Source organism: Glandiceps talaboti, chromosome 7, assembly GCF_964340395.1.
Source record: "Glandiceps talaboti chromosome 7, keGlaTala1.1, whole genome shotgun sequence".
Classification (NCBI taxonomy): Eukaryota; Metazoa; Hemichordata; class Enteropneusta; family Spengelidae; genus Glandiceps; species Glandiceps talaboti.
Window position 1 is genome coordinate 9544787 of NC_135555.1, and position 24619 is coordinate 9569405.

The window sequence follows — 24619 nt, forward strand, 5'->3', positions numbered from 1 at the left end:
TGAAGTGGAAACTTCGAAAACATATGCTGTAAAGACAGTGATAGTTGTTTAATCAATATACATCTCCAGAAGCTATATTTAACCGCCTGCGTATATTTTATTTTCCACCCCAGTCTGTATTTAAACATAATCCAGTGATATACGCGGATGGTGTTTCTTTGAACATGACATCAGATTTCGTTGATTCTAGATGTTTTGTGCTTACCTTCGTATCATATCATATCATACTTTAAAGAACACAGGAGTCTTTGGGTTGGCTTACGGGTACATTCCTAAGATAATAACTGCTACTCCAATAAGCTGCGTATACTTTAAACACTGTACCGTATTGATATAGCTCACCAATAAAACACAGTAGTCTCGTATATTTATACGGCCTTGTGAAATGACACACCTCGTCAACCGCCTTCACATTTTATTACCTGCAGCGAAACAAAGAACATGCTCAATTTTTAAAATTGAAGACGCACAATAAATAACGCGCGATACACTCATATTTCATTTTACAATGATCGATTTACAAATGTATGTAGCAAAATTAAGTTCACAGATCATTAACTACTTCATTAGTTTCCGATATGTTTATTTAATTACATCTGTGTTTAGCTACGAACGAGACTTCGTACGGGTCTTATCTCTGTATCAATTCGCCTCCACTGTATTCACCAGTATCGTCTTCACCCGGTACCCCAACAGAAAAAGGAAAGCGAAATTTCTCAAAGATTTAGAATTTTGCGAATATGACATCATTGATAAGGTATAAGATTAGGATCGTCACAATCTACTGTCAACGAGAATGCGTCTTTCCGAGCAAACGGGAAATAATTATCTCTGAATTTTCCTGTCTTGCTTACATCCACAACTAAAGATTTGTTGCCATGGTTACATTGCTTCATTTTCAATTCTTCATGCCAGACAAGGCATTACAGAATGGAATACGAACTCGGTGGCCCTGGAATTTCAACTCTCCATCTGACTTACGAACTCCAATTTAAATCTACCGGTCTTCTCAGTTTACGATACGGTTTTAGTTCTCTTCACTTGTAATTGAAATAAAAAATTATATGCGTTGGATATAAAAGCCCCCATTTTCATTCCACATTGTTTTTGATACAGCATTTTATGATCTTTTTCACACCCGACAATATAAATTGATGTTGGATGTTGAAAAATATGGGCTACTATGTTCTGCACGTTACTTTTGCTCACAAAACAGTTTTACAGTTTCTGAAAATTTACATTCAGACATTTAGGGATACATGTTCTTGGCTCAATTGAGAAGGATGAAGTTCATAAGTAATGAGTGAAATGCCAAGCATTAGATCCAAAATGAAGAATGGCGCTGGATGACGTTATAGTAAAAATAGCGAAATGTCAGTAATCGTGTACAATTGTGGCATGCAGCACAACTCGCATAATACTGTTCCGTTATGATGCATGTACACAGTGTCTCTTTATAGATTGAAGAGGGCAATTATTCGGACAATACGTAACTAACAATGTCTACATACTACGATCTATGCACAGAATCTAGACTCGATGAAAGTGGTTGACACACTGTGTATTGATGGCATTGCTTAGAGTGCTACATACATTTGAAGTATTCCATCGAGTACCCGTACATCAACGGTGACAACTGTAACAGTCTAGTCCTATTCATTATGCAATAGTTGCAACGCTTCATCGAGACTCTAGGTTTTTGTCTTATCGCCCATTTAGCGTATTCGTTCTGCTTTTCAGACCACTGCACATTCGCCAATCTTCGGTACGCTTCGACTTCAAGTGCTTCCTCTCGTTGCATGTAAAACCGCCCCGACATAATAGTTCCATTATAATGATGATATTGAATATCAAGCAAGGAACTCTGATGTCACACGGGTACACGAACTAGTCATATGTCTACCTTCGGGGTAAAATATTCGGGCATTTCCGAATTCGAAAACAAGTGTATAGCCGTCGATTTTTGTATTAATCCTTTTAACATGTTCTTTACATGTTTTCTCGCTTACAACACCCACGTATCACTTCAAATGTGATTAGAGTGTTGTCTAAAGCCATAGGCAGCGATTGGCATTACCAAGAGAACAATGAGTAATAAGAAGTTCTTTCGATTCATCCTGTCTTGATTGTAAGCTGATTCTTACAACTTTTATTCCTCGGGTGTCTTTTGACACACTAATAGATATTGTGCTAGTGTTAATAATCGACTATGAGCCACACAATCATTGCTAGGTGGTAGGTGTTGTAAAAAGAGAGAAAAGTTAATCTTCACATTGCAGTTTCAAAATACTAGACTACAATATAGCGAGATAAGAATCAAATAATAAGTCCACAATTTATACAAATATAACACACATTTCCCAACCATGTATCACTGAATGTTTTCTAACTCAGAAACAAATGTGAAATGTGAAAATGTGATCGGCGTTACATGTAGTTGCAAAGAGACGAAATACTCATTTATTTCTAAATTCACACTGAAGGTACAAGGTAGAAAATATAAAATCAAATTCAGCAGCCATCAATTTTTTTTTTCGAAAAATCAACCATACATAGCATGTCCCAAACGTTAAATAAAATCAGTGAATATGTTGCATTTACTTTAATTAATGGCCTGACAGACGAAACCTACTGAAGTGATATCCATAACGAATAATGCCCATTGGGTCTTACAGTTAAATCATAAATATTACGTCCCCTTTGTAAGCACACAACATTATATCCTTGAAGTGATATTAATATCCTTACAAACTTGATAACATACAACTATCGTTATATATATATATATATATATATATATATATATATATATATATATATATATATATATATATATATATATATATATATATATAATGTGTTCATATTTATGTATGTATATATATATATATATATATATATATATATATATATATATATATATATATATATATATATATATATATATATATATATATATATACATGCTGATATTAATATTGAGGTCCCTTGCGGAGATGACCTTCATTTATGTGTTTCAAAAGCCTTGATCACGGAGTTCAAATGTTTCTCAACAAACTTGAGTTACAGCGCCAAAGTAGCCCTGTACAGTAACTATAAATATCGGCAAGTAACCATTTCCATTATCAACATCGATCTTCAATAATGTTATGAAATATTCATCACTTAAAACATCCGGGAATGTCGTGGCAGAAAATTTATGATAAATCCTTAAGTAATTGCTCATTCCTTGTTTCTGTTTTCGACGTTGCCATATTCTGAAACCACTTCCTGTCCAACTGACTACTTCCACGACTGATCAATCATTTATAACAAGACAGATTTATTTCAATAGAGTCGTTTCTTTTACGGAGTGATTACAATGTTATTCAATATCCTATCCGGGTTATTTTTCCCGCTGACTAGGACATTATTGAGCAGCTAACAAATTTACCTTTTATAAATTAGTACTTCCTAAGATGTCGTAAGGCGAAAGCTGTGTTTGTCACCTCTCATTTGTCGTGAGACTGTGAATAATTCATAATCGGGATCTCGTGACACTTTCCAACAGGCTTCAAAAAGTGTTGGTTTTTTGAAGTGCGTTTTTTCTATAAATGTATAGTGATCGAGCCAGTTTATGTATCTAGTTATGTAATGGTCTGATATCTGCGTAACAATGCCGCGTTAACGATCCAGGGAGAAATGCGTACGACCGAATCAGCGTAAGTTCAGCCATTAATGCCGTTCGTATTGCAGCAAGCAGAAGAGAAAAGTAAATTCAAACTCGTCGAGAGTGCTTGCCTATCTCGTAATGTCGAGTTGACCTTTGAAAAAAAAGTAGGAAGTTTCTCGCTATCCTAAAACAGAAGTCACGTGATATATAAAGAGCAACGTTGTTTGTCTTTTGTCACATGAATATTTAATGAACCCAAAAGTCCATAATATGAATAACTGCACCGTCCGGTTATTTTAACGAAATATACGGTATATATGAAATAACAGAATGAAATAGTCAATCAATATTAAAGAGCTGAAAATGCAGGCTCACCTGAACTCTTTTCCAATAACATTTACTAAGACATTACCATAGAGGTTTGCTAAGGGGTATGTCCATATTGCTGAGTTAAGCCAGCATGGCAGAGAGTTTGCACCTTCACACTAACAGACAGAATATGACATTATATTGTTTAAGACGATTTCTGGCAAGATATTTACTTCAACAAAACGTTTCGAGAAAGTGACCTGTTTCTGTTTTTAAACAGTATCTAGTAAACACTGTTTTGTGAGAAAGTACACCTGTTCTACAAAAAAATGCCCACGGGGATCGCTATCTGTTTTATGGATTACACTATACGTAGGTAATGCATTATGGTTATTTCCATGGGACTGAATTCATAGAAATTAGACTGCTTTGGCTAGACAGAAGTCTTATAGATTTTGTTTTGTTTGATAGCAGAGGGTGCGAAGTTTACAACTCAATTCATTTTAATATTACTTTATAAGTATTATAGTTGATGGTCAATTTGAAAGCAAAATAGAGTTCATACACTTTTTCTCTAGAACACATCCAGAACGTATTGCACTTATATGGTTGGTAGGAGCATAATCACTTTTAGTCAAACTGCTTTCTCGTCATTCACACTTGATTCATTTACGGGCGATTGCCGCTATTCATTCGCTGTCACTTTGCAAACAATTTCACAGCGTACTATTATTCCGCGGCGTAGTACATAAACACTTGGTGTATATTAACCTGACTCGAAATCACCAAACAAAATTCTTTGACTTTTTGTTTTACATGCACGCTGATTCACAGTTACATGTGTGCAGTAAAATTGAAAAAAAAATGTCATTTGATCTTTCGAAGCTTTACGGAATTGAAAAATGTTAGTGAACTGTGCAGCGGCAAAGACTTTGATGCATAGACATTTGGTCTGCAATGATCTTCAATGGAGACCGCCTGGCGGAGATTGTTTGAAACTACCGACGTGGTAACTAACACACGGAAGGAACACGTATTGTAGTTATAAGCGTTAGGCTTGCTTCGCTGTCGTCACATTCGCACTTGTTTAGCACAAATTAATGCTTCGTGTCGCTCCAGTGCACCAAGTCCTACTTTCAATACATTTGATCGAATGCTTTTTCAGAGACAGGTGAACTTCCTAAAATGATTACCCAGGGGTCTCTTTATTTTAGAATTAGGCAAGCTCTAAAATAAACATAAAATGAATTTGTCTAATTAGGTTACATCGGCAACATCTAAACCTAATCTGTAGCAAAAATATTATATCAGTCTTCATGTATTTGAAGAGTTGGCTTGACAATTTTAATATCACGTCGTGCGACTCGTTTCAGCCTTCACTTGTAGTTACGAGGAACACGTGACTAAAATTAAAACGTGCATTTCCTTTGTATTTGGCCTGACGTCACAATTTCCTTAATGGAGGAAAAAACGCCAATTAACCGTTGAACAAATTTTCATAAAATAACAACTAACCTAGAATGACCAACAGCATCTCCACAGTGCCCTTCTAGATGGCAAAATAAAAAAATGGGATTCTGATGTAATTGTTTCTTAAATGAATGCTGAAGTGTTGTGAATCATTTATTTTCTGGACTTATATAAGACATATTTGATGACCTCTGGGGACTTTGCAGCTAGCTTTACTGTCATCAGTTATTAATGACTAGTGATTGACTAAGTGTAGCATTCGCGACTCTGACCTAGATTTCAAAAAGACACAGTAAAATCTTGCTTTCGGAGAATCAAAAGAAATTATATTGCTTAGGCTTATTGTTTACAAAAGTTCTCATTTTTGTTTTCATTTTTGCCCACTCTACTCCAAAAATGTTCATATTTTTTTAAGCGTTTATGGTATCCAGATATTTGATATTTGATGTGTGACGTGGTGTAGCGTAGTGTAGTGTGGTGTGGTGTAATATATTATAGTGTGGTTTGTTGTAGTGTAGTGTAGTGCAGTATGGTGTAGTGTGGTGTAGTGTAGTGAAGTGAAATGTATAATGGTGTCGTTTGCTGTAGTGTGGTGTGGTGTGGTGTGGTGTGGTGTGGTGTGGTGAAATATATTGTAGTGTGGGTTGTTGCAGTGTTGTGTAGTGCAGTATGGTGTGGTGTGGTGTAGTGTAGTGTAGTGTAGTCTAGTAAAATGTATTGTGGTGTAGTGCAGTGTAGTGTAGTGTAGCGTAGTGTAGCGTAGTGTAGCGTAGCGTAGTGTAGTGTAGTGTCGTGTCGTGAAGTGAAGTGGAGCATAGTACGGTGTAGTGTTACTGAAGTACAGTGCAGTGCAGTGCAGAGTACTTCGGGTCAGTTCTCTGCAGTACAGTTGAGTTCGGTTCGGTTAATTGTAATATAATGTGCTTCGTTTGTTGGCTTTTGTTGGTTTACCATTTGTAATTTGGATTGGTGATGGCTGTTTCTTGTTTCTTTTGTTAGCCAATAAATCATTCGTTTATTAGTTTATTCTCTTTCCTCGTTAGCTTAATCTTTTTTGGCTAAAAATAAGCTCTTAAAATGTAATGGAAAAAACGTGCAGTAAGCACACTGATCAGAAATGTGTACTCAGGGGGGATTGAAAACAAACAAAATGTATATTGTAGAACGTGACTTTAGTGAGATTTGACAAATTCAAATACAGCTCAGGTGGTCATGAGACTAGCAGCAATCGTCAAAGCTCGATCAATCGTCTTATTTTAATTGGAGTTATTACCAAATAGGGATGGTCTTTTGTTTGGTGTGATTACCTGTTTGTACAAATTATCAGTCACTGTTAGATAAAGGTAGTCAAAGTGATTAAAAACCAATTTGTTTACACACTTCGATTAAAGCGTTTGTTTGACAGTGATTCATGACTTGTCATCTCATAGCCCGTACATGTAGATGCATGGTTTCAATAACGGTTTCGTGTATAACGACCCAAATATAGGAACGGACTCTGTTGACATCTAAAAACTACTAAGAAATGTTCTTGTTGCATAATCGACAGTAAGTAGTTTCGACAATTTCTTCATGTTTATGGAGAATTGATATTTGATCGTTTAAAGGGGAATGCCACTACAGGATATAAAGGTAATTTCAGAAACTTTGAGTTCTGAATGGTTTCATTTAGTAAGTTCACATCACATAAATTACGCTCGGTTGCCAGGAAACACCAAATTAACACACTTTTTCACCTCCATTGTTCTGTCAGTGGCGCACAATTGGGTAATGGGTCTTAGCAGACACGACTACTTATTAGATGTGCAATGCATATTCATCTGAAGGAAAAGAACATTTAGGAGTCATGAATATGCATGTTACATCTCATAAATAGTCATATATGTTAACATCCATGACTATAAAGGTGCACCAATGAAAGAGCAATAGAGGTGAAAAAGAATTACAATTTGTTGTTACTTGTAAACCGAGCAAAATTTATGTCATGTACAATCATGACATGACTCTTCAGAACTCGGATTTTATGCAAATACGTTTATTTCCTGGAGTGGCTTTCTCCTTTCAGAACTGACTTTATATCATATTAACAACCTCAATTAGCTATGTATACGTGTGAAATTATACAAAGCATGCCATATTCATCACATTGTACAAGTCCACAAAACAGAGTTTTCATTGTCAGGGCTAGTACAGAAATCATACAAATTATTGCGTTTGGTTTTCATTTGCAGCTATTTAGTTAATTCAAACTTGTCAAACTATATTTGTTTGAGAAGTAGTGATTTACGGCAAAGTGCACTATTACTTATTAGTCAGTCGTCAGTCGTAATTTTTTCATCATTTGATCTTATCTCTGCGCATGTCCATAACGATGTGTTGATAAAATTGCAAATGTCATCCTGAAAGTAACTTTTGTGAACACCACTTGCCATGTATTTAAATCATAAATTTTGACTGGAATATCAACATTTCAATTGTCACTGTGACGCATATCTTGATATGAAACGGATTTAAGACTCGATTGTTAAAGATTCAAACTGTTTTTTGCGTCTCCAGCCTTGCAATGCGATGAAGCGTTAAGGACTCAATAGACAGGGCATCGCTGTTATTCCCCATGGCATGGCATCCCCATTCCGTTTCTACCAGCTTATACAGTCGTGAGCAAAACACGGCAAGTCAGATAATGAGCCGACATTTCCACCTATATTGCTTTTCAAATTTGCATGAGTAGCCATCATTCGAAGCGTTGACAATATTAAAATGACAAATGTCAGCCCAGCATTCCGAGCGGGAAGAGTTTACTTCGATGTGTGAGTTTTGGGCTAACTAATAAAGTTTGTCAACCTGATGTTATCAATGCAACAATACTTAGCCTTGTGAGTCCGCCAAAATTCTTGAATAACACAGCGCTAGCGAATATTTTGTGCTTCTTTTTCGGGAAAAACTAGATATTTTAGAACAAAAACAAAGATTCGCATCCTGTAAAAATACAAAGAGACTGATGTGTATATCACACATCGATTTATCTTCAGACCCTATATAGTGGCCTAAACCTTGTCTGTTAAAGAGCCATTCCTATTTGTGTGTTTATTTTTCCCGCAAAATATAACACCCGTGACTTGTTTAGTGTTATATTTGTGTACAGGGTTTATATGTATTCTCGTTATAACACTCACCATAACAATTCTAATTTATTATTTTATCATATGGTATGCACCCTTATATCGAATTATCGAGTAAAATGCATGTTGTATATTGCACGCCAGGCAGCCTCCTCCTTTCATCAGTGAATCACACTTCCTTAATAATGAGAATGACATAACAAAGATGATAGGAAATGTTGATTTTTGAAAACAAATTCAACTCTGGTAATAATCCACACGTAAAACTGAGTCTGGTGTGTAGTTGAACAATAGTTAGTGAAAGTCGATTCTTTAATTCATTTCAGGGCAACTTGGACATGTGAGTCACGCTAAAGACACTTTTATTGTATTAATGTTCTCACATTAGGACATCTAATCAAATATCCTTCGAAAAACTCATTACTACAAATTGGTTTCCTACCTGTACTACACAATGACACATCATAAAGATATCGAAAACCCAAATGAAAGCAAATGAACTGCATTCTTCTCTTAGTCAGCACAGCGATTTTGTATATAAATTTGTTTTTTTAAAGAAAACCGACATGATATCGACGATTAACGTAATTTATTTTTAAAAATATCAATTATAAATGATTTATCAGAATTTTTCGGATGTGAGTTTCTTTTTTCTCAGGGTGCATAATGTAATGATAAACAGCAAAATTGAATATGAAAGTAATATTTTCATTAAACGACCACTTAATTGAATATGTCCACCGCGTGTGGCCGGGGTTTTTTTAATAACTTATATGCTCGGAAGATATAGTTGTCTATAATAGTGAAACAGTATTTGACAAATTACTAGCAGACATGAAATACGCAATACTTTTCAAAAATAATGTTAATGATGTGCTCGTATAGTCTGCGCCCAAAGCTTTGCTTGTGGACTTCTGGTGCATACAATCCCCTGTTACATGTACTGTGGGTAGGTAGGTAGGTGGGTAGGTAGGTAGGTAGGTGAGTAAGAACACACATCTTTCATATGATCGATCAACATATTCGCCTATATAAATCTCTTCATTATTATCATTATCGTCATTACTACAAACCCCCGGATGTGTATTGAAAATAGTATTCGTTCCATTCAAAATAAATTGTGAGTATGATATATGCATGTATTATGAATAATATTTATTAATAAAGTATTCTTGAACGAGGCCAAGGGGGATGATGACAGAAATTTACAATTTGATTAAAATTACTTCACGTTACTTTGTATGATATGGAGTTATATAATTACAATAGAAGCCAGTTGACTGGAAACAAAACGCAGTCTCGCACAACAAACATGTTACTGACATTGCTACATTTTATCGTTGGCTTGTCAAACATCTTATTTGGATTTGGAAAGCTTATCAACAGCACTACATGTTCTTTGCGTGAGCTACCACTGTCTTAGCAGATCGTCGCCAAATCGTATACATTGTAACAATGTTTACTTTTATCAGGTATGCAAATGGATTCAAATGTAACAATTTTGTCGTGGTAGACGATAAAATGTAGCTACTGTTCACACGAATTTTGACAAACCAAAGGATAAACTGTAGCAATGTTAGTTAGAATTTCATGGAGCCAGACATTGTAATGTAGCAATATTAGTTGGTAAGATTTTTTGTGAAACGATTTATTGTAACTGAAGTGGTTCCAATTGTATTGTATATGTAAGTACTGCGCTTGTTCGTGTATCGTTAATATTGGTTGTTTGCCAAGCTCAAAACTCCCATTTCTCATTTCTATAGGTGGTTATTTACTCAAAAGCCAATTTTATAGCATACGTATCCTTGGATTTAAAAAATGATCGTCGTAAAAGACACTTTTATTACATTCATAATATTGACGAATAGCAGTAGTCGCTTTACCAGTCATTGCCGTAATCACAGCGTGACTTTTCGTAGTGTCAAGTGAAAAAACACACCTGCTACACTCTGAGTGAAATCATTTTAATGTGAAATGTATATATTTGCCTTGCAGCCGTTGGTTTGCAGCTGCTACTATATCCTGGTCGTAAAAATCTCATTGAATCATAAATTATACGATGTGAACAAACCACTATTTAGATCATTGAAATCTTATATTCAATATACAAAGTACACTCCTATACGTCTTACATAAGCTTGTTTTTAGTCGTATATGTTTACAAGCGATATGCTAGTATCTCAGTGTGAACAAGTATGAGTAGGGTTTCACATTGTATAAATTTACATATCACATTTTTTATATCATAATTTGTCTTCTTTCGTTGTCCAACTGATTAGGCCAAATAAAAAAAAGTTGTTTGGTTCTGGTTACCCGACCCCACCTAGTTTTTCACGCCGACCCTAAACTTTTTCTTTACGTATTCAAGAAAAATAATAATAAAATAGCGAAAATCGTGAAGTCTCGCAAGAAATGGTGGGTGCGGAAACTGACATCAACTTAAAATGACAATATAAACTATTCTTCCAATCTGTAATGGCTGTACATCTGACAGGAAGAAATAAACAACACAGAGACCATTTGGAAACTAATGGAAAACCTGAACAAGACATTCATACATGAAAACAAACAAATATAATAAAATAGGATAAAAATTTACCTACCCCACTTATTTTAATTTTTTTAGAATCCAATATGTCTGCTGAATACTGTATTAACGCGTTACGCAAAGGGTAAATAAAAGATTGCACATTCCAAACGATGGAAACCCCCCCCCCCCAACATGTCTTCCATAATTTTAAAGTAAGCAGAAGCAAGCTGGCATAAGTATAGAGAGATTTAAGAATTTTGATTTTCAGTGAAATTTGTCCCCAAGGCGCTGTCCATCTTAAATACAAAAATAGATGGTATAAAGATCATCACATGCGAATATTGCCTGCAGGGACATAAATCTATTATGGGTTCAGCATCATTTAATGGCCAAGAAACTGTCATTTGATAGAATCTCTAAAAGACTTAGTCAGGAACTGACTTCTATCTCAACAGATTAACCAACATTGTTTACGTGTTTTAAGCCAAGAGTTGTCTAATGAAAGTTTATGAGTGAATTATTCTTAACATTTATCATAACATCTGTCTGTGACTGTGGTAATGCGCTCTGTGACCAGCGTCACAAAATGTCTATGCAATGTACTCGGCGCATTCTCTTCGCATTGTCTTCTGTTTATGTTGATTAGCTATCTTTTGCACGTAATCACTGATTTCCAGAAATATCTTGATCAAGGGAAAAAACTCTTAATCATTTCATTTCACATTATATTATCTTATACTATCATATCATATCTTGTAACAAATATCATATCATATAATTATGACATATCTGTACACATCATACCACATGACTCGTTATCAATACCTGTTATTATAACTGTCAAAATACATATAAAAGATATAAATCATATTTGCCTTTCGATGGCGTCATTGGACATATTTACTTGTTTGGATAGACCTTGCAATCGGGACCTGGTAGTGAAATCAGAATATACATTAATCCCCCTAATGCTGAGCAGAAAATGCGTCAACTCCTTTCACAATTCATGTCTTGAGTTGTAATGATTCTAGCTTCAATGTTTTAAGCAATAGTAGGCCACACACACGAAATAGCAAAACTACTTAACATATGTTAATGCATTACACTCTTGACAAAATTCTTCAACAACAAATTATCGTAAAATCGTTTCCCCAAGCATTCACCTGACACCGTATTTGGGGTGAAAATCTTTATTGAATGGTACAAATCAAACGCTGTTTTAGGTTTTTGATGAATGGAATGCCCCTGAATTGTACGCCGAATAGACGCCTCACGGTAATATAAATCACAGATTCAAATAAAGACAAATCACTATATGACTGGGTGATTGCCGACTATTAACTTTAAGGTTTAATAGTTAATATGTTGATATGAAATAAGTGGAAAGAAAAACGAATATTAAAACATTAAATACTAGCAGCAATAATGGAAGAAACGTGTATGAATAAATCTAGACAAATTTTACAACTGCTAAAAGTAAACCCTCGTGATTGTTTTTATTAATATCATTTCTTGTGTCAATATTACTGACTTCTACGACACCTTATGATTGAATTCATAAATTGCATTTATTGCGTCGACATTCTAACATGAATTAATTTCTTTCCATGCCTGTTTCATTGTTATACATTTACCTTTTGCCTTTTTAGCGCCCCCCCCCCCAAGAGGGTGCTATTACAATGGGTTCCGTCCGTCCCATGCGTGCGTCTATTCGTGCGTCCGTCCGTCGGTAATACCCCATTTCTCTGACATGCGATATCATATTTCTTTCAAACCTAACACAAAGGTGACATATCATGTGGGACATGAACTTGTTTTTTGATATATGCTAATTTAACTGAATGGCGGCCATATTTGTAGTTGAAACCATTATTTACTGCATAACTAAAAAATTGTAATGAACAGAGACTCCATTCCAGTGTCTACCCCATATTATCAGATGCGAGCTATCATTGGAGACCTTGATTTCTTTTAAATCATGTTTACAAGTAATATTGAAATAAAGAAGGATATACAAGCATTATTTTTGGTGCTCATGTAATGTTTACTGAATGGCATCCATATTTGTAGTAAACAATCACTATATTTCATACTGCATAACTAAACAACTTGAATCATTGTAGCAATTATGTGTGGCTAATGTCTTTTAGATCATGTCTACAGATAATGTAGAACCAGATAAACATAAATATGCATTACTTCGGTGCTTTTTGTAGTGAACAATCATGACTTACAAATTAACTCAAAAACGTTAATACATGGAGACTACATTAAAATGTCTACCCCTATGTTGTAAGGTTTTTGATTTTTCTTTTTAGACACTGACCTTTGACCTAGACCTGGATATTCAGGTTCAGTTACTAAAATTCAACAATTACCTGCATTATGAAAGACACTTTGTAGTATTTATTTGTTGCCACCAATTTCTTTTAAATCATGTCTCCATTCAGTTACATTTGAGGGAGAATGTCTTCTATGAAGACTTGTTAAGATTTGTTTAAAGGATATTGGTCGTCTGATGCGCATGTCCAGTTGAAGGGCACGTCTGTTGACAAATACGATGCATTGTCACTATGTAAGCTTTTACCCATGCCAATTCCAACAGCAATGTTGCATTTAGCTAATTTGCATGGCAATACAATCACCAAGGCACTATCCTTCGTAAACCATGCATATTTCCACTCACTGCCAGAAACAAAGTTCGGTGCGTACTTAGTTACTGGCTAGGTTTTCGTAGCACGGGACGCCGAGGTGCCCACGTGCATCAGACAACTACAGTCCTTTAGTTCTTCAGAAAATACTAAGTATTTATAACAGCTTGATTTCAATTTAAGAGATGGATTTCAACGTCTTATATATTAATTCACCAATTATAGAAAACAGCGTGTGTAAAACGTCATGTTGTTTTACCTATACTGTGTGCATTCATCATTTGTTGTTCACAGATGCACAAATACTTTTATAGTGCGTCAAACTATGGTAAATGAAATCTTCATTTCCTCTGTCCCCAGTCTTATAGACAAGACAGACTATGAAATAATAGAAACAGATTTCTCATCAATTGACCGCATGAGCGATCTTTCATCTTCACGTTTTCAATAGATGGTGTTTTTATTCCCGTATACCAATTCTCCATACGGTTCTTTCATCTCCGTATTATTTGAAGTTATGTTCAATCACAATTTATCATACAGAAAAGTATTCACTATCCCTCCTTTTAAAGCAGACAATTTGATGCCCGCGTGTGACGTTCCTTCAATATGATTAATGACACAGATATTAATGACCTGTGTTATTTTAAACAAAACTTCTGAATGCATGATTTACGGCTTGAGAGGTCGAGATCGCTGCTTAGAAAAGCCATATGTCAATCGTGCGTAAAAAACGTGTTCTTCCTATTTGCATGCTAGTCTCGATGAGATTATTCAGTATTCAAAGATTTATGTGCGGCCTAAAAATATCATCACCTAAAGTTAAAGACTTTAATTCAAAGCTAGCCTGGGGGAGGGGGGGCTGAAATATGAAATGAATTATTGTTTGGTGGCCTTTACCTCCATTCTGTACTTATTTTTAAAAAACTATGTGATTTCTCCCATAGGGAATATGACAAGGTGTCCACTCAGTGATTAGTACTGACGCTTTCAGTAAAATGTGTGTGTAGTACCATTGAAAGGTTTTAAGTGCACTGTTAGACACATTAGCGGCAGCATCTCCTGCCATTAAACATGAAATACCATCTTGCAGACTGTTGAAGTAAAAACCATTACGAGTTTATAAAGATAACTTAAACAGATGGATGTGACCATCAAAAGAATAATAATCATGTTTTTAGGTTGACTGTGATAGACGGGTCTATAGATAAATCGCTGATGTACGTGACGTGTATTCAGGATTACTGTTGAACATTTGGTGACGTGTAAGTGAGTTATTTAATATGTTCACTGCCGCATCCGTCTGTCATCCTTATGTGGTTATGATTTCTTTGTTAAGCAGTTCTTTCACATTTAGGCTGAATGCGATGAGTCAACATAAACATCTCTCCTGACCTGCATTTAGGACGTTTGTGGGGATGGGTGCAGAAACAAGGAGGAATGAATGAATGAATGAATGAATGAATGAATGAATGAATGGATGAATGAATGAATGAATGAATGAATTCATGAATGTGAGGCCAGAATGGCCGGTAGACAGACGACAAACGGACGGTCGGGCGGACATACATACATACATACATACATACATACATACATACATACATACATACATACATACATACAGTCAGTCAGTCAGTCAGTCAGTCAGTCAGACAAGTGTACTGGCGAACGGACGGTGAGATAAAGATAACAGAAGAAAAAAATGAGTACAATAGACAGATATATAGAAAGATATAGACTGGCGAAGGAGAGTATGACAGTTTCCGGTTTGACTCGATTCCTTACAAAAATGATCACTCACAAGACAAGGAAATGCTTGATTGGTTATAGGCTCACGCGAGAGTCGTATCACATATCGCAAATATGTACTACGGAGACATTGATCTACGATTGACCTATGGTTTGTGCCATGTAGGTCATAAAAGACAGAAAGAATATGCATCTATCCTGAGATAGTCAATATGATGGAAGCCATTGATCTGAAGGAATGACTTGCTGTCAATGCATTCAGTCATGCCACAATTTTTATCTATACTATTGTATTTGTATTTCTGTTTTATCCTATGCATGTTCAGCCCTAAGTGCCAGATCAATGCAACAACGTACCACCCTATAGTCTGTCGATAAATTTGCGCGAGAAAATAGAACGCTTTGATAGACCAGAATGATATTAAAGTTCGGATGTTGGTAAGAATAGAGATATTTTACCTACATTACGCTTATTCACACATACAGTTATGCTAGCTAGGGCAAGTACATAGTTGAGTATACGCCTTTGTGTTTTTGCAGCCTTCCAGCTCCAAATCACTTATTTTTAAAACATGGTCCCAGTTATCTCCACGCAGACATGACAAATCTGTTTCGAAAAGAAACCCACCGTAAATATTATATAATTATTTAAACATTTATCAGCGTCGTTTAATAGGATTGTGTTCGAAAATGAAAAAGTAATTTGTGCATGAATTTGTGAAATTACGCACACTGGCACACAGGCTTCCTGAATGCGAAATTGTATTTCTTTTTGAAAAGTGATGATGATAGGAAGAGACAGGTTCTCAAAGACGTCTCATCCGTTACAGGAATAATTAAGATTATTAAAAGATTAATATTTTATATACAAAATCCACTGCGAATATTCTACAACATAAGTGCGTTTTAAAGAAAACCTCATCTTTCATGCTGCGAACCATTTCAATGTATTTACGTCCATGTGCGGACGAGACTTAATGTCTTCATGGTCAAAGGAATAAACGCTGTGTCGTGGAACAAACGTATTTCTACCCGGTATACTTTACCATCGCAAATCCCATTGTTTGAGTCATGATAAAGAGGAATGATCGTAAATAACAGTCTGAAAATGAAGAACACAACGTTTGAGCCCAACACTGTTATACAAGGTTTGATGAATATGTTGTAATTAAATTGTGTGCTAAAGAAATATTCTCAATAGTTACCACCTGCCTGCAATATCACCTAGTACTGTAAACTTAACGCATTTCGTAATCTTTTATATCTATAAATAACGCTTCTAGTGTCATACGTTATGATAAATTACTTTTCTCCCTGAACAATTATCAACATACGTTGCAATGGCATGTGGTATCTACATCGACCTTATAACGTATCATAATATGTTAGCAAAATTGATTTCATGTAAATCTCTTGTTAACCTAATTTCTTAAATATGTTTTACATGACAAATTGATGTGCTGTTAATTTTAATCTAATATCGCTAATCGTACGTCCTTTACCGGCTATCTTAGAGTTGTATCATGGGTGTCATCTCATCCATAAAAACAATTGTGAGTTATTTGTAGCTTTGAAAAGTATTCTTGTCCTTAGAAAATATATCGCTGATGTTACTCTTCAACACTTTGACTTCTAGACATAAACACTGTTAGTAGAGTTACAGTTACTGTTGTGGAATCTAGTTTTAAAGCGAATGTGTAGCTATCGACCAAATCACTCTGACATCATGTCAGTGTAATGGTTTTATACCATGTGATCAATAAACATCGTTAATAATGTTGATTCGTGGACAACATTAAAATGAATGATTGAAAGGTACGCTGAATGGAAAAAACATCAAAAGAAACTCATAAGTTAAGATAACTTTTTTTAAATAGGAAAGCTATCAAGTGTTGCGTACACGATTTATACATTGCCCGAACACCATCTGCGAGGAGTTTAGATGGCACCGATTAGGCAGGTTGAACTGTTGCGTAGGAGACATACCAGGCTTTAATTTGAATTTGGAAAGCATTTGGTGATATGAAACTTCTTTAAAAAAGATTACTGTGAAATAAAAAGGAAGCGGCGGAAAGACATTATCTTAATAAATACTTCAAGGAAACGGATTACGTACAAAGTTGTTTCCACTGCCATCTGAACAGGATACGCAGCGACGATTTGCCTTGTTTGAAATCCATCACTAATGCTAACAATTTTAGGATTGCAGTCATTACAAGGTGCATTCTAAAATGCCAATGGCTTTAGAAATCACACAAATTGCCAATTTCTTGCAATCTTTTTTGCAAACCGCTTCTTGTGAGTGACGGAAGTTGCCCGCTAATCCCGAAACTTCTTTCAAAACCCATAAATGCTAACAAGCTTATTACAATTCTTCCGTCACGTTTACTAGCGATATCTCTCTTTGCAATTGTAGCAGCACATCCTCCTCTCCTAGCGTTTACCTTCTCCCTTTCATCCACACGGTCCTGCTTTGGTAAACCTTCTATGGTCACATTCTCTTGATATTAGATATAATTGACAAGTTGTTGTTTTTTTATTGAATACGACCACATCAGTAAACCATCGTGCGATTTAACATTATTTCCATGAAGGAAAGTGCAAGTAGTAGTTTGATAAGTACGAAGCAATTTTTTGGCAATGCATAAATTTGATAGACAAATGCATTTAGATTAAAGTTTTTGTACCTTGCGCTGATGCTTGGTGATATCAGATTCAGAATACGTGAAGTTATATACTTTATTCTCGGTAAGCCAATCCCACGGGGTAACACAAACAAGCTGAAAATGATTGGGTCTCCTTTCGGTACAAACTCACGTTTTTATAAACACGTGATAAACACATGTCCACGAACAACACTCCAGTAAGGCAACTGATTACTCAATATAATACTAAACGTGTTCTCGTTCAAATTTTCTAAAGGTGTCATCAGAAGCTTACGGTTACTCAAGATGGTAATAGCCGGTTATCTCCATTTTATTTGGAATTCCTGTTATTACTACAGTACTATGGATCGTATGATCTAGGGACACATTCGGAGTAATGTTTGTTCAACATAATATAAATTATGTTGCCATGGTTAATCATGAGCACGCTTGTCGAAATTATTTCAAAATCAAAATATTGAAAATAATGCTGATGTATCTAGTATGTTACATCATTGCATAAGTAATGAATAACAATCAATACTTGAACATGGGCAAGAAATAATTTATTTTTTTCAAATTTCAACTGTGTTGATACTGATATCATTGTGAGTTTTTTTATCCCGGTAAATACAAAGTGTGGTGTCCGAAAAAGAAGAGAAACTATATAAGGTATGCGTTACCACTTCCAGAGTTTATTCATGTCCCAATGAATTAAAGAAGTGTTTAAGAAATATAACATTCGGACAAACCTTTATTAGTATTTAAATATCCTACAGATACGTGATCGTAATAACTATGAAGTCAAAATCCAGTGAATTGGTAATATACACTCACAAACTATGTTTCATACGCTACCAGGGCATTTTGCCACAATACAATACAATGCAATGAAATGCAAGGCATAATCATGCCATACGATACAATGCGAGATGAGATGAGTAAGTATGAATCCGTGTGATACAAGACAAGACAAGACAAGACAAGACAAGACACGACACGACACGACACGACAAGCCAAGCCAAGCCAAGCCAAGCCAAGTCAAACCAAAGACAAGACAAGACAAGACAAGACAGGGTATGACAGGACAAGACGGCACGGCATGGCACGACACGACACGACACGACACAGCACAAAGCAAAGCAACTCAACGCAACACAACACAACACAACACAACACATCACATCACATCACAACACAACACAACACAACACAACACAACACAACTCAACACAACACAATCCAATCCAATCCAATCCAATTCAATTCAATCTATTCTTCTTGATTGTCCCAAATTGGCAATTCATGACGCGATTGAAATAAAAACTAATGGTAATACTAGGGAAAATTGTTTTGATAAATGTGCACTTTCTCAACAACCTGACGTCTAGCGTATAGGCTCTGTTACCAGCAGTCTTTTAAATCATAGTCTTATCCTTGATATATGGTCAAGATAGGTAATCGGATCTGTAATGGCTGCTGCCTAAAAGTCCAATAAATATTACACAAATGATTGATTTGTAGGACACAATGTACAATTAACATACAGCCTGCCGTAATAGTCCTTGAATTAAGTATGGTGTTTTTAAAGCTGAGCTAAAATGCAATCTGTAAAATGCATATCTGTAAAAAAAAAAAAAAAAAAAAAAAAAAGGGGCGTTGCACGCAAGGACATAGAAAGAGAAACAGAAGCTGTCGTTGTAACTATTTCCCCCGAAGGTCTCTTGCAGGTAAAAGAAAACTACTACCGACATTTACAAATCAAAGATTGGCCGCTGTGTTGTTCTCACACACTGTATTTTAGTTGTTTTTTAAATTTTTCTGTGAAAACATGTGGAACGTTGAATGTTGACAAATAAGAAAGAGGGAGGAATGGAAAAAAAATGTGCTTGCACAGCTGAGACATGATCACCTTGTAGTTTATCTGTGAGAATCACATCCTTGTGATATTCCCCCGAGGTCTATTTTCTATCTCAGACTGGCTTACATCTTAAGCCGGAGAACGATCGTGTTATTGTGGATAACTGCCTTGGGTACAATTAACAGATGTGCTAGTCATATGTGGATAACAGGAATGACTTCACCATCGGTTTTCCGTTAATCAACACCCACCAAGACAAATAAACAATACTGGGAAGAGAATACTTCTTTCAATGAACGTATCTACAGCTATCATTAATTACTTCTGTCTAGAAAGACAGAAACAGAAAAAAATTGCATATTCTTCAAAAATAGCTATATTTTTCCATGTCATGTATTTAGTTGTGTACATTACGCCATAACCATTAAACCTATAAATTATCAGAACTAACAGTCAATATGATATAACCGATAAAGTCATTCCTAAACAAGACACACTATCGTTCTGGTCAATAGACAACTTGTTTATAGTATTTTTTGTTGGTTTTCGATAATCTCGTAAATGTAATGAGCCATTACATATACAATTCATCATGCTACACCAATTAGCCAAGTAGAAACGATAGCGAAAATGGCCACACATGAAGAGTCTGAAAATATTATAATGGGTCGTTTAATGGCAGTGATTTAGTTGCACTGAAAGTCATGCATTAGCAGTTAATTTGCACAATCTTTTATTACAGGTTGCATTGTATCCCTCTCTTTAGAAAAAAGCTGTACTTTTTGTAATTGTGGTTTACTTATCCCTTGTAGTCAGAAACTAATTTACATGTCAGTGAACTGGCGAAGGTTTTTTGATAGATTGTGTATCACTGTACTATTACGCTTTGGACTAGGGGATGCATTGTATATGACATATCTATCGAATAAGGTTAAATGGCTTACAGGGAAGTTCAGAGTGCAGCTAATTAATTATGCGTAAGGTGAAGTGACTGGCAGCAATCTTTAGTCTATTAAGTGAAATGTTCTTAATGAATAATATAAACTAACATCACTGTAGGCTGCCTGTCTTTCTCTTATGTTTTGTTTGTTTGTGACAATTGGTTGTGGAGATTTGAAATAATTGTAAATTGCACTCTTGTAGCAGGCCTATGCTAATTTACATATGCTTTATTTGCCTTTTAGATTATAAAAAATAAGGTATTTTCATCATAAAGATTTATTTGACTCTCTTCTCCTGCCATAGCATAATATACGTATTGGATAAATAACCTGCCAGTGGGTTCGTATTAATATTTGACACTCTTCACCAAAATAGATCATATGAAGTTTATATCCTAAGTTGTGTATAACAGATCAGTAAATGGAAGCCAGTGAATTCCGGATCAATAGTTCATGTTGGCACTATCCGATTACTGGTAGCCTTTGGAATTGTTTCAATGAAACCGCCCATGCGAGTCGTGTTGAGTAAAATGTTACTATATGAATAATAGATAGTCAATACTAATATAAAAATAATTAATGTCATAATGTCTTTACAAAATAAGACGTGTTGAGAAAGTGTACGTATTTACTAAACAACCAGACATTAAGTTTATCAGGCGATGTTAATTGTAGGTTGCGAGTGTGCATTTGTAGTAGGTGTAAAATAAATCATAACCTTGAATGAACTGCATCACGACCTGTTCAAAACGTTCAGGTGGGTGTAAAGGGTTGTTGAAATTAAGAACTATATAACTGTCTATGTCGGCAAATAAAGCCCATTCTTCAAACGAAGCTCGTTACAGAATAAACATGAAGGGGGATTACGATTGTGTTTATCTTTGTAGGCCTCGTATAAATTGAATAGTCCCACGCAGCTAATGTTGATGATGAAATACATTGATTGATCAAATATTAAAAGATTTAGATTTGCGATACTTACAGCTTTATATAAAGACTGCAAGGCAAGATGTTACTGAGAATATAGGATTTTGTGATGCACTACTTGACCTTTACTCTAAGGTCATTAGACGGGATGTGATAAAATGCAACTATAAAGGTTTTTGAGTACATCAGGCGCCAGATGCGATTCGGGACTGTTTCACTCTGAAAGGAGATTTCATACTGTAATTCACATGCTGAGAATGACTAGTGTTTGCCTAATGGACTCATATTAGATGGTTTAGATGAAAATGCAAGTCGTTTTATGATTCAGCAAAATACTGGATTTCCTGTTAATCAGATACTTTGTATCAAGACGTTCTGATCTAAGCTTTTGTATTTATTTTGTCATTTACTCTTAGACATGTCCATTTTACGAAGACCACCTTGGGATCTCGCGGGACACACTTTCTTTAAGATTAGGTTAAACACACGGAGACTTATATGGACGGTGTAGTTTCAGGAAAACACGAACACTTGTTTCTGTTAAAGAAATAACCTTCAATAAAAATTCAAGTTTAACTTTATCGGAACGATGACATCTCATTTAGCCACAGTGAATTAAGTTTGGGGTGTAATCGATTCTCTTTGTATTCCAATTTGTTTAGTTTGGTTAGATTTTGAAGTGTTCTTCTGATATGCCCAATATGTAATTCCCATCCGTTGTCCTAATCTAAATAAGTTTTTTCTTCTTAGTGTATTCCACTTAAAACTCATTCATAAAATAATATAACACCATCGAGATGTGAACTCAGACATTTTTTTTTAATTCAATGAATCGGCATCAGGCCAGCTAGTTAGTGACACACGGTCGCATGTTAATTGCCCACGAATGGAATCAAACTGTGATATTGCAGCAGTGAGATGGGAAATTGATTATTGAGAAAGCGATTCAATTACCACAAAATCCCTAAGTGCGGAAGTAGTGGATGGGAAGCAAAAGTTGACGGCGTAAAAACCGAAAAACGAGGGGACTTTAGAGGTGATTGAGACGTACTTCTAGTACTTTCTAAGTAGTGATTTAGTAAAGACAAATGAACAGGAAGTGTCTAACTGAGTATGAATATCTTTAAACTGAATTAGGCCATGCCAATTGACCTGTGACCCGATTCTACTTTTTGTATCATTTACTGTAATTGTTTCATATATGTTACGAGTCAGTGCATCTCTAGTTGGGTTAATATGGTGCTGCCATGCGAAATGAAATACTTGGTCATAGTCTGGTCAGCGGAAGAGTAATAACAAACCCTTTTAGACATGTTGTCATGGAAACGTGATATAGAAATGTACCTTTACAGTCACATTTTTCCTTCATGAGCATGTCAAGATAACGTCACTTTCTTCAGTAAATCTCTGTAACACTCTGATGCTGCAATCGGCAGGCTTGACTGACAATTGTTGTGGACATAATTCATACAAAAGCAATGTTATATAGGAGTAATAGTCAGAAAACTGAATCTACAATCATGATTTCGATGTAAATCCATGATACAATTATTGCAACGAACTGTCAAATCGAAGGATGACTCGATACGTCTGTAAAACGTACTATGAAACTAAAACAACCTAAATAAGAACTTTCATCTGAGGAGCAAAATCAAATATTTCCTACCTGCGTGTAATATTTCTGTCTTCTCGTTAAGGACGGATGAATCCTCAAATTGAAAGTTGAAATACTGTGAATTGTTTAGATCTTTATAGGGCATATGTTATGAGAAGTAGAGTATACAGCTTCTGTATTTGATACTGAGTAAAGAGATTGGATTTCCTATGAAGTGTCAAATACATAAATTCAAAATACAGGGAATGGTTTCAGTAGTCCCTTCGTATTACTTGTCTTATATGATGACCTTTAACCATTCCTGTTTTTCTTGCTAAGCTTATATTGATAAAATTCTAATGTAAAAGTAATGTATCTATGTACCTATTATTTGATTTTTAACGAGGCCAATCACTAAACTCCAAAATGCCTAGGAACAGATACAACTTATTTTTAAGAGAATAGCTTGTTGCTTTAAGTTCGATTGATTTGATCTAGTTGTTGTTACCGCCACCTGAAGTTTGATATTCGTTTACTAGAACCACATAACATCGCTGTTTACATCACATGATAATGAAGATTGGTGTATGCGTAATGTATGCATGTATTCAGCTAATTTCATTCAAAATCCACATATCTATGTAAAACGTCAATGTTACTGTGACATCACTAACGAAAGGCTACAATTATCTCAGTTTTCCGACTGTAAATATTCAAATTGTACAGTCAGCAATTGCTTTGTCTTGTTATAGTCTACCTTTTGAAAATAAGGATAAAATTGTGAGCGTAGATGTAGTGTAATTTTTGACTTAACGTTAATATTATACCTACAGTGAATTGCATTAAAAATTAAAACATGCGTTTGCCTAGTTATAATATATCTTGTGGATAATTGAGAATGTGAATTTAGTTCATGCTTCAACTTAAGGTTGATATTACATTTTAGATTCAACGAGGTATGTTAAACATTACAAAAGGACCGCAGACTAGTTTACAGTAACGTAATCATGTCCATTAGAATACTAGCCTTTTCTGGAAAAGCGACCTTTTACTTTAGTCATTGAACAGGAATGGTTAAAGGTCATCATATAAGACAAGTAATACGAAGGGACTACTGAAACCATTCCCTGTATTTTGAATTTATGTATTTGACACGTAATTACA

At 35.3% G+C, this 24619-nt stretch overlaps 1 protein-coding gene across 3 annotated transcripts in view; it reads left to right on the top strand.

Annotated features, from left to right (window-relative positions):
* LOC144437538 (putative G-protein coupled receptor CG31760) overlaps positions 1-24619 on the top strand; it is a 165054-nt gene that overhangs the window by 79586 nt on the left and 60849 nt on the right. The gene's annotated exons all lie outside the window — the stretch shown is intronic.